Source organism: Vigna umbellata, chromosome 7 (genome assembly GCF_029865625.1).
Source record: "Vigna umbellata cultivar VRB3 chromosome 7, Vumbellata_1.0, whole genome shotgun sequence".
Lineage (NCBI taxonomy): Eukaryota > Viridiplantae > Streptophyta > Magnoliopsida > Fabales > Fabaceae > Vigna > Vigna umbellata.
The window spans coordinates 14,611,439-14,623,954 of record NC_142171.1 but is presented as its reverse complement, the minus strand read 5'-3'; the positions used below and the strand labels follow the sequence as shown (position 1 = coordinate 14,623,954).

Sequence of the window (12,516 nt, the reverse complement as noted above, 5' to 3'; positions counted from 1 at the left end):
TAAACAGTACTGTTCAGTAACTTACAGCAGAGTTTACAGTGTTCAGAAATCCACCAAAATACATAAAACAGATCTGCATACAAAATTCTGCAGAATTATATACAGAACTTCCAAAACTCAGTACAGAAAACATAACCTCTACTACTAATCTAATCCTACTGCTCCGATTTTACTTCAACCTCCACAAGGTTAGCATCCTCCACCTTTTCTTCGTCCAACACTTGCTCAAGGGATACACCACCATCTGCTCACATCCACAACGGATGATCATTGCATTTTGACAACACGGATTATACATGGACAATAGACAACACAATGGAAACGCAAGGGTAAGCTTATAATATTTAATTTATACAATCAACACATACATTTATATTTAAATCCACACATACATCATGCAAGCTCATCAATTAACAATCATACAGATACTTATATAATAGACAGACTGTCCGGACTGTATGAACCGTGTAGCTACAGGCGTCCTTGCACCCGAGTGGTGTAGTAACTGGGTAACACCAAACAGCTGCCACTCGAGGTAAGTCCGTTCTTACGTCGCCCATGTTAACTTATGGACTAAGGACCTCCTGCCATTCCCACGCATGACTACCCCCTTCTACTTGAAGAGGTGTATCACGGAATATCAGGATGGACCAAGCCAGCTTAGCATGCCCACAGTCATACTTTACAAAAATCAACAATCAATCATATTAGAGACGTTCCTCCTTGGAACGCTCATCATAATTCATTTCCAATAATTCATTCCACATATAATTCACCATATTAAACAGTTCACTGAATCCATATTTCCATTCTGTATTCCACTCTCTTAATTTCACGAAAGTTCATCATTTAATAAATAGAAATTTACATGTTACAGTACTCTGCATCCTTGTTTCTGAACAAGAGAAAAGAACCAAGGAACTCACCTAATACTCTTTAAAATTTATAATTTGAAAATACTGATCTTTAAAAGACATGAATGATACTTAGAAAGATTTTGAATGTAACGAGTCCAGGTAGAATCCAAAGGATAACACCAGTAAGACATTGTTTAGATAAACAGTCAATATAATTTGATTTCAGAAAACAGCACTGCCAGAAAAACGAACGTTAATTAGCAATTTGGACGAACGCCAGTTACGTTCGCTCAGAGTTCAATGGTAAGGACGAGCGTTCAATTATAAAACCGAACCCTGCTTTGAACGAACGCCAGGTAAATGACCGAGCACAATCAGAACGAACGCTGGTAAAACCCAAGCGTTATCTAGGACGAACGTTTCGATATAAGACCGAACGTCAACTTGGACGAACGTTCAATATAAGGACGAACGCTCTCTTAGAATGCACGTTCGACATAAGGTCGAACAACAATAAGAACGAACGCTCAATCATGAGGACGAGCGTCAATAAGGACGGACGCTCGACTTAAGGCCGAACGTCACTTCTTTATAAAGTTTTAAATACTTAGCTGTACTGAGCAGATCGAAAGCTCATTCACCCAATTGGGGGACGCTCGTTCTTGAGCAGAATTCATTCCAAATGAATGAATTCCAATCTAAGTCATGTTAATCAAAACCGAACGGTCTAAGACCGTACAGTGACGAACGTCCTTTTAGCAACAGAGAATGATCAGAAAATTTAGATTTTTCACACTTAGCAGAATTTTTCCAGATTTCCATTTTTCAACTTTATACTTCCATTTCAGGTTTAATTCCCTTCAAACATCATCATACAGTTTTCAACATCTAATTCATTCCAAGTATCCAATAACCATACTCAGTTCAAGCATCATCAATTCAACATGTAATCAAATCAAATCCAACATCAAATATCATTCATCCAAGCCGTATCAGTTCATGACAGACCCATCCAAACTAGAATTCATATCAGATATCATAAACCATTCTTAACAGCTCAACCTCATAATTTTCATACATTCCAAACCAACATGTAGATCAATCACATTATCAGAAAACCAGATTTCATAACTGTGGTCATTTACACAGCTCGAACATCATGCATTTAATACATGCACATCAGATCATAACACATACAGTATAAATTAAAATTATAGGCTTCCCTTACCTGTTACTGCAGTGAAATTCCAATTGTTTAAGGTTTATCTTGATCACTCACAGTTCTCTACCCAAATGAATTCACTCCACGACTTTCACTAAATCTAAAATACCAAAATAACATAAAGATCAAACCTATAACTCATTCATGCAACCAGAATTTTGATTAGCATGAACTCAATGGACAATTATGCAGAATGAGAACTTACCAGTTCAGTTCTCAATTCTGTTCGAATCAAGTTGATGTTCACGGTGCAGTGACAGTGTTTACAGTATCTGAAACAGAATTTGAGGAGATGATGAATGAGTAATTTTAGAGAGAAGATGAGAGTTCTCAGAAACTCAGATTTTTATCCTTGCATGCAACTGATACAGTGTTCCTAGAAATTTTAAGATTAGATTGTGGTTTGGAGCTTACCAGTTACAGAATCAAAAGAGGTTCGGATCAAAATGGAGCTTGCTGGCCCGTGAATGTTCCTATGGTTTCAGAAAACGGATTGGAGTTGAAGGAAGTGAGTAATGGTAGAGAGAAGATAAAGGTTCTTAGTGAGAAGTTGGAGAAGATGAAAGGTTTGGTTTTCTGAGGAAGACGAAGTGTGAGTGTGAGTGAAAGAGTTTTCTCAAAACTCAGAATTTTGAGTGGATTCCACATCAAACAAGAGAGCGTTTCATAGTCTGCCACTTGCACACCAAACCCTGCTTGGAATTCTCTCCCGTGACACTTGGCGTGTGTGCATGCACAGATTGGTGCGTTTTTAATGCACTGAGTGTGTGTGACGTGGTGCAGTTTCCAGAGAATGGTGGAGCTTGATTTCAGTGCATTGCAGGAAGAGATTTAGCAGATTTGAAGTAGGATTAAATCAACTCAGAATTATAGTGCACTAATCTGGTTTAACACAGAATTATCATTGTTTAATTATATAGGGTCTTACATTCTCCCTAACTACAAAAATTTTCGTCCTCGAAAATTTATAAATTACAAGCAAATAAGTGTGGATATAATTCCTTCATTGCACTCTCTACTTCCCACGTTGAATCTCCAGTCTTAGCATCCCACACCACCTTCACTAGACGAAGGTCTTTTCCTTTATGCAGTTTGGTGCGTTCATCTTCAATGCGGACTGGTTGCAGCTCCAATGTTCTGTCTTGACGCAGTTGGATGTTTTCCAGCTCCAAGATATGAGAAGGATTAGATATGTATTTCCTAAGCTGAGACACATGGAAAACTGGATGTAGATTTGATAATTGAGGAGGCAACGCAAGTTCATAGGCTACTGGTCCAATCTTCTTCAATATTTGATACGGCCCTATGAACTTGGGAGACAACTTCTTTGGACGTAATACTCTTCCCACTCCAGTGATTGGATTCAGTCTCAAAAACACATGATCACCTGCAGCGAACTCCAGTGGTCTCCTTCTCCTATCCGCATAGGATTTCTGTCTGCTCAAGGACGTTTTCAGTCTCTCCTGGATCAACTTCACTTTATCAGTAGTTTGCTGGATGAGCTCAGGTCCAGTTAGCACGTTCTCTCCATCCTGAAACCAGCAAAGTGGCGTTCTGCACTTCCTCCCATAGAGAGCTTCAAACGGCGCCATCCCAATGCTAGCTTGAAAGCTGTTGTTATATGTGAATTCCACAAGAGGCAGCACCTCATCCCATGCGCCTAAGTGATCTAGGACGCACGTCCTCAGTAGGTCTTCTAGCGTCTGGATTGTACGTTCAGATTGGCCATCCGTTTGAGGATGATATGCTGAACTCATCTGCAGCTTGCTCCCCAACTCGGCTTGTAATGATTGCCAAAAACGAGATGTGAATCTCGTGTCTCGGTCAGAAACTATGCTTGAAGGCACTCCATGTAGACGAACAATCTCATTAATATACAACTTGGCCAAATTGGTCATGGACATCTTCAGATTCACTGCCAAGAAGTGTGCGCTCTTTGTCAACCTATCCACAATCACCCAAATTGAGTCATGGTTCCTAACTGTCCGTGGTAGATGGGTCACAAAATCCATGGAAATGCTGTCCCACTTCCATTCAGGAATTTCCAGTGGTTGAAGCAGACCTCCTGGACGTTGGTGTTCAGCCTTGGCACGTTGGCAAGTCAAGCAAGATGCTACAAATCGTGCAACATCACTCTTCATTCCAGGCCACCAGAACGAACGCCTAAGATCTTGGTACATCTTAGTCATACCGGGATGTATGCTAAGACGGCTATGATGTGCTTCCTCCAGTATAATCCGCTTCAGCTCTCCATCATTGGGAATGCACGTTCTACCAAGGTAACGTAACATACCATCCGTTCCAGCATTAAATTCTTTAGCCTTGTCTGTACCAAGTGCATCAAAGATTTTCACCAAGTTTTCATCTTCACGTTGCTTCGTCCATATACGATCAAACACATTGCTTGATATCCTAAGGTTGCAGCACTTGATGCTGTTCGGTTCTAACTCATACTGCAACCTTAGATCTCTGAAACTCTCCACTAAGTGCAGCTCCTTCACCATCATTAACGAGACATGCACTGCCTTCCTGCTTAATGCGTCTGCCACTACGTTTGCTTTACCAGGATGATAAAGCAACTCAAAATCATAATCTTTTAGGAATTCCAGCCAACGCCTCTGCCTCATGTTCAACTCCTTCTGGTCAAATAAATATTTGAGGCTCTTGTGATCACTGAAGACTTGGAAAGTGGATCCGTATAGATAATGCCTCCAAATCTTCAATGCAAACACAACTGCTGCCAGCTCCAAATCATGCGTTGGATAATTCTTCTCATGTATCTTCAATTGCCGAGAAGCATACGCCACTGCCTTCTTCTCTTGCATGAGAACGCACCCCAAACCTTGGTGAGATGCATCACAGTAAACTTCAAACGGTTTGGCAGTGTCCGGAATCACTAAAACTGGAGCGCTTGTCAACTTATTCTTCAGCTCTTGGAAGCGTTCTTCACACAAATCCGTCCAAGCAAAAGGGTGATCTTTCCTCGTAAGCTGCGTCAACGGTGCTACTATCTTGGAAAACCCTTCAATGAAACGCCTATAGTAGCCCGCAAGACCAACAAAACTCCTCACTTCCGTGATTGAACGAGGACTTTTCCATTCCAACACTGCACGCACCTTAGCTGGATCCACTGAAATACCTCCAGCCGAGACCACATGTCCCAAAAACTGCACCTCCTTCATCCAGAATTCACACTTGGACAGTTTGGCATACAATTCCTTCTCCCTCAACACACTCAGCACTGCCCTCAAGTGTTCTTCATGCTCGGCTTGTGTCTTAGAGTAGATGAGGATGTCATCTATGAAGACAACCACAAACTTGTCCAAGTAAGGTCTGAATATACGGTTCATATAATCCATGAACACAGCAGGAGCGTTTGTTACCCCAAATGGCATCACTACATACTCGTAGTGTCCATAACGAGACCTGAAGGCTGTTTTCTGGATGTCATCCTCCTTCACCCTGATTTGGTGATATCCTGAACGCAAATCAATTTTTGAAAATACCGTTGCTCCATGCAGCTGATCCAGCAAATCGTCTATCCTTGGCAACGGGTATTTGTTCTTGATGGTCAGCTTATTTAATTGCCTGTAGTCTATACATAACCGAGAGCTACCATCTTTCTTTTTCACCAAGAGTACAGGAGCTCCCCATGGTGATACACTTGGTCTGATGAATTGCTTCTCCATAAGTTCTTCAATCTGTTTCTTAAGCTCGGTCAATTCTGCAGGCGCCATCCGGTAAGGTTGAACAGATATAGGTGCAGCTGTTGTCACCAAATCAATGGTGAATTCAATCTCTCTAACAGGAGGCAATCCTGGTATATCTTCTGGAAATACGTCCAGAAATTCCTTCACGACCGTGCTCTCAATACTGCTCCCCTTGTTCATCCGTGCTTCTGCCAACCCCCTTAACTCCTTATCTTCATGCGTCATGATGAGAAAACAGCTTGCACCTTCCATTATATCCTCCTTCAATTGACCGAAAGTTACACCCAAGTATTCTTCATCCTCTTCAGGAAACACTAATTCCTTCTTGCCACAATCAATAATAATATGGTTGGCAGCTAGCCAATCCATTCCTAGAATTATCTCCAAGTCCTTCAAAGGTAAACAGATTAAATTCACCTTATAACTATGCCCCTCTACCACAATAGGACATCTAATGCATACGGTAGATGTCCTAAGCTCTCCAGCCGCTGGTGTTGATACCACCAATTCAAACTGCATATCTCTCTCCACTATTCCCAGCTTTTCAACACACGCCTTCGAGATGAAGGAGTGCGTCGCCCCCGAATCAAACAGCACACAACATTGCATTCCATATAACAAGCAAGTACTGGTGATAAGTGTACCTGAACTTGCTGCTTCCGCACCAGTAATTGCGTACACACGCCCAGTAGCTTGGGCTCGACCACCCCTTCCTTGTTGATTTCTTCCTGCGTTTGGCGGCCTCATCACTGCTCTCCCACCAGAGTTGCACTCATTCGTTCCATGTCCACTTCTTCCGCAACGAGCACAATGTTTTCCTCTCGCCAACTGAGGGCATGATGAACGGTAGTGTGGCCCTCCACACTGAAAACAAGTGATACTACCTTGCTGTCCAGACTGTCCAGCAGGAATCAAGGCTTGAGATCCACTTGTGTTGGCTGCTGGGCGAGCGTAAGGGGATCCTCTCTGATTCACACTCCCCCTTGAGACAATTGGCCCCCTTACTGTTTGTTGTTTCTTATACCGTTCCACCTCTGCTAAATTCTTTTCCAGTACCTTAGCCCTCTCCACCATGGCAGGGAACGTTCGGATGCATAAACTGGAAATCACAACCTTCAGATCACTGCGTAGACCATTCTCAAATTTTCTGCACTGCCACTCCTCACTAGTGGCCATTGTATTGAATCGGACAAGGTGTTTAAACTTATTGGTGTATTCTGATACAGACATTCCACCTTGAACCAGCTGTAAAAACTCCACCTCCTTTGCAAACTTTACGCTGTCAGGGAAATATTCCTCATAAAACTTATTACGGAATACTTCCCAAGTAACAGGGCGGTGAGCGTCTACCAGTATGGCCCTTGTGCTCGTCCACCAATGGCTTGCTTCTCCAGTTAATAAGTATTCTGTATACGCCAACCTGTTCTCATCCGGACACCTTTTGGCGTTAAAAATCCTCTCCATATCCCTCAGCCACTGATCAGCCTCATCAGGGAGGCACTTGCCACTGAACTTAGCTGGGTGATGCTGCAGGAAGCTCTCCAAACTCCACTCGGCAGCAGGTTGAGCAGCGTTTGAAGAAGATGCTCCAGGCGCACCTCTAGTTGCAGCCAAGATTTCCATCAACTGCCTCTGCGTGTTTTCAGAATTGACACGCGATGCCTCCAATCCTTGCATAGCAGCTTGGTTTTGCTGCATCAGGGTGGCGTTCTGTTCCATGAGGGTGGTATTTTGTTGATGCAGTCGTTCAACTACGGTTTCCAACAACCTAGTGTTGCTGGACGTATCGGACTCATTCGGTTGGGGAGGAGGAGGAAGTCTAGGTGCCATTTGTTCTCTGGATGCAGAGAAAAACAAACGAGCATTAGTTATGTCCAAGAGTTAAAACAATAATAACTCATTAAACATGCAATAAGCACACAGCAAAACACAGTGCACTCATAACCCTACAGTGTCCTTAGAAGAACAAAACTGCTCTGATACCACTAATGTAACATCCCAAAATATAGTAATCACTATAATTCAGAATTAATCACAATTAACAGCAACATTAAACAGTCTTTACACAAATAACCGCTGCGCCAAAAGAATACAGCACTTATATAAATAAACAGTACTGTTCAGTAACTTACAGCAGAGTTTACAGTGTTCAGAAATCCACCAAAATACATAAAACAGATCTGCATACAAAATTCTGCAGAATTATATACAGAACTTCCAAAACTCAGTACAGAAAACATAACCTCTACTACTAATCTAATCCTACTGCTCCGATTTTACTTCAACCTCCACAAGGTTAGCATCCTCCACCTTTTCTTCGTCCAACACTTGCTCAAGGGATACACCACCATCTGCTCACATCCACAACGGATGATCATTGCATTTTGACAACACGGATTATACATGGACAATAGACAACACAATGGAAACGCAAGGGTAAGCTTATAATATTTAATTTATACAATCAACACATACATTTATATTTAAATCCACACATACATCATGCAAGCTCATCAATTAACAATCATACAGATACTTATATAATAGACAGACTGTCCGGACTGTATGAACCGTGTAGCTACAGGCGTCCTTGCACCCGAGTGGTGTAGTAACTGGGTAACACCAAACAGCTGCCACTCGAGGTAAGTCCGTTCTTACGTCGCCCATGTTAACTTATGGACTAAGGACCTCCTGCCATTCCCACGCATGACTACCCCCTTCTACTTGAAGAGGTGTATCACGGAATATCAGGATGGACCAAGCCAGCTTAGCATGCCCACAGTCATACTTTACAAAAATCAACAATCAATCATATTAGAGACGTTCCTCCTTGGAACGCTCATCATAATTCATTTCCAATAATTCATTCCACATATAATTCACCATATTAAACAGTTCACTGAATCCATATTTCCATTCTGTATTCCACTCTCTTAATTTCACGAAAGTTCATCATTTAATAAATAGAAATTTACATGTTACAGTACTCTGCATCCTTGTTTCTGAACAAGAGAAAAGAACCAAGGAACTCACCTAATACTCTTTAAAATTTATAATTTGAAAATACTGATCTTTAAAAGACATGAATGATACTTAGAAAGATTTTGAATGTAACGAGTCCAGGTAGAATCCAAAGGATAACACCAGTAAGACATTGTTTAGATAAACAGTCAATATAATTTGATTTCAGAAAACAGCACTGCCAGAAAAACGAACGTTAATTAGCAATTTGGACGAACGCCAGTTACGTTCGCTCAGAGTTCAATGGTAAGGACGAGCGTTCAATTATAAAACCGAACCCTGCTTTGAACGAACGCCAGGTAAATGACCGAGCACAATCAGAACGAACGCTGGTAAAACCCAAGCGTTATCTAGGACGAACGTTTCGATATAAGACCGAACGTCAACTTGGACGAACGTTCAATATAAGGACGAACGCTCTCTTAGAATGCACGTTCGACATAAGGTCGAACAACAATAAGAACGAACGCTCAATCATGAGGACGAGCGTCAATAAGGACGGACGCTCGACTTAAGGCCGAACGTCACTTCTTTATAAAGTTTTAAATACTTAGCTGTACTGAGCAGATCGAAAGCTCATTCACCCAATTGGGGGACGCTCGTTCTTGAGCAGAATTCATTCCAAATGAATGAATTCCAATCTAAGTCATGTTAATCAAAACCGAACGGTCTAAGACCGTACAGTGACGAACGTCCTTTTAGCAACAGAGAATGATCAGAAAATTTAGATTTTTCACACTTAGCAGAATTTTTCCAGATTTCCATTTTTCAACTTTATACTTCCATTTCAGGTTTAATTCCCTTCAAACATCATCATACAGTTTTCAACATCTAATTCATTCCAAGTATCCAATAACCATACTCAGTTCAAGCATCATCAATTCAACATGTAATCAAATCAAATCCAACATCAAATATCATTCATCCAAGCCGTATCAGTTCATGACAGACCCATCCAAACTAGAATTCATATCAGATATCATAAACCATTCTTAACAGCTCAACCTCATAATTTTCATACATTCCAAACCAACATGTAGATCAATCACATTATCAGAAAACCAGATTTCATAACTGTGGTCATTTACACAGCTCGAACATCATGCATTTAATACATGCACATCAGATCATAACACATACAGTATAAATTAAAATTATAGGCTTCCCTTACCTGTTACTGCAGTGAAATTCCAATTGTTTAAGGTTTATCTTGATCACTCACAGTTCTCTACCCAAATGAATTCACTCCACGACTTTCACTAAATCTAAAATACCAAAATAACATAAAGATCAAACCTATAACTCATTCATGCAACCAGAATTTTGATTAGCATGAACTCAATGGACAATTATGCAGAATGAGAACTTACCAGTTCAGTTCTCAATTCTGTTCGAATCAAGTTGATGTTCACGGTGCAGTGACAGTGTTTACAGTATCTGAAACAGAATTTGAGGAGATGATGAATGAGTAATTTTAGAGAGAAGATGAGAGTTCTCAGAAACTCAGATTTTTATCCTTGCATGCAACTGATACAGTGTTCCTAGAAATTTTAAGATTAGATTGTGGTTTGGAGCTTACCAGTTACAGAATCAAAAGAGGTTCGGATCAAAATGGAGCTTGCTGGCCCGTGAATGTTCCTATGGTTTCAGAAAACGGATTGGAGTTGAAGGAAGTGAGTAATGGTAGAGAGAAGATAAAGGTTCTTAGTGAGAAGTTGGAGAAGATGAAAGGTTTGGTTTTCTGAGGAAGACGAAGTGTGAGTGTGAGTGAAAGAGTTTTCTCAAAACTCAGAATTTTGAGTGGATTCCACATCAAACAAGAGAGCGTTTCATAGTCTGCCACTTGCACACCAAACCCTGCTTGGAATTCTCTCCCGTGACACTTGGCGTGTGTGCATGCACAGATTGGTGCGTTTTTAATGCACTGAGTGTGTGTGACGTGGTGCAGTTTCCAGAGAATGGTGGAGCTTGATTTCAGTGCATTGCAGGAAGAGATTTAGCAGATTTGAAGTAGGATTAAATCAACTCAGAATTATAGTGCACTAATCTGGTTTAACACAGAATTATCATTGTTTAATTATATAGGGTCTTACAACAACCAAGGGTGGAAATCACACCCAAGCATGGGTCAAGGTCAGAATGTACAAGCTGGACAAGCAAGACAATTATATAGACCACATCAGCAACCATCAATTTGAAACAAATATCTGTATTAAATGAGAAATCAACAAAGCTTGAAGAAACTCTTCAACAATTTTTTCAGGTGACCATCTCCAACCATAACAATACTGAAGCTGCAATTAGAAATATGGAGATCCAGATTGGCCAAATGGCTAAGGATTTAAAGGAAAATCCTGAGAAGAATTTTGGGGCTTGATAACAGTTGAAAAACTGTTACTTTTATACTTAAAAATGACTTCAATTACTACCTTTATGACTTAAAAATTAGCTTGAACTCTTGATTTTGTTGAATTATTGGAAATAATAGAGTTGGACAGGTTTTATGCTTGATTCTCTTGTTTTTGCAGGTTTTTAGATGAAATTAATGAAAGAAGTGAAAAGGGATAGAGATGGAATCAGAAAAGGACACAAACAGCGCAAAATAAGTGAAACTGCAAGTACCGCTCAGTGTCATTTTACCGTTGAGCGGCACTTATGAACACCCGTTGGCACCGTTAAGGGGTAACAATGCAGCTGAGGGCAAGAATTGACTACGCGCTAGTACCGCTGAGCGGCATTATTTTGGGCTTGGGCCTACTTTTCTGTAAATTTTAGAATAGTATATAAACTTTAGGGCGTTCTAGGGTTGGTATCTTTGGCTGGGAACGAAGCAGAAACACACTTCTCACCCCTTGGGGGTAGAATTAGAGATGGTGACGACTCTCCACTTCTCTTTCTCGGGTTTTTCTATCTCTTCCATTCTTTCATTCCATTGTTCATCTAGTTCTTCCATGACGATGGAGAACTAAACTTAATTTGTTGTTGGAGAATCAATGTAAATCCTTAGAAACTCTCTTGTTTGGAATTTGTTCTTCAAGATCATTTATATGATACATGCTTTCTTTCATTAATAGTTAGGGTTTTTCCTCTTTGCTCAAAGCATGCATAGTTTAACTCATTCGATGTCATGATTAATGGTTTTGTCGATACGGAGACGTACGGGGAAGTCTAAATCTGGGGAATCTCTCCCAACAATATATTACCAACCTAGAGATAGGAGTATGATAGTTGGTTGCCTTTAAGCTTATGTTCACTATAATGCATGATTAATTGCTAGGGAGACAAGAGATTGTAAACTAGTGGTTATGATTAGGCTTTCTTCGCCGAGAGATCGGGTTTAAAGTAATTTAGAAAGTGGCATTAACATTAATGAAAAGAATGATGAATTCCTAAATACAAGAGAGTGGAAAATATGAACTTGATAAACCCCAACAACATATTCATCCATATAATTCAATTCACATTTTTGTTTCTTGTTGCCATTGATCATCATATGCATACATATTTACTTTTCAATCTTTTGCATTTAAAACTTATAACACTTTGTTCTCAAGTCTTAATTAATTAATTAATCACATAAGTGTCTAGGCCTTGAGTCTCTTGGGAAACGATACTTGGTCTTACCAGGATTATTACTTTCTACGAGGTAAACAAGTTTTTGGGGCCGTTGTCAGGGATAAAAATATTTCTGTTGTCGGGGTTCAAA

At 40.4% G+C, this 12,516-nt stretch overlaps 1 long non-coding RNA gene across 2 annotated transcripts; it reads right to left on the bottom strand.

Moving 5' to 3' along the window:
• Positions 1-7,866: 7,866 nt before the first annotated feature.
• On the bottom strand, positions 7,867-10,891 carry LOC148195206 (uncharacterized). Of its 2 annotated transcripts, XR_015780976.1 has the most exons (4): positions 10,390-10,891; positions 10,181-10,247; positions 9,982-10,075; positions 7,867-8,140 (listed from the first exon to the last, which is right to left on the bottom strand). It is a non-coding gene; the product is annotated as an uncharacterized LOC148195206 (long non-coding RNA). The 2 variants fall into 2 exon arrangements; XR_015780975.1 differs by having other exon boundaries at positions 10,181-10,891.
• Positions 10,892-12,516: the final 1,625 nt, after the last annotated feature.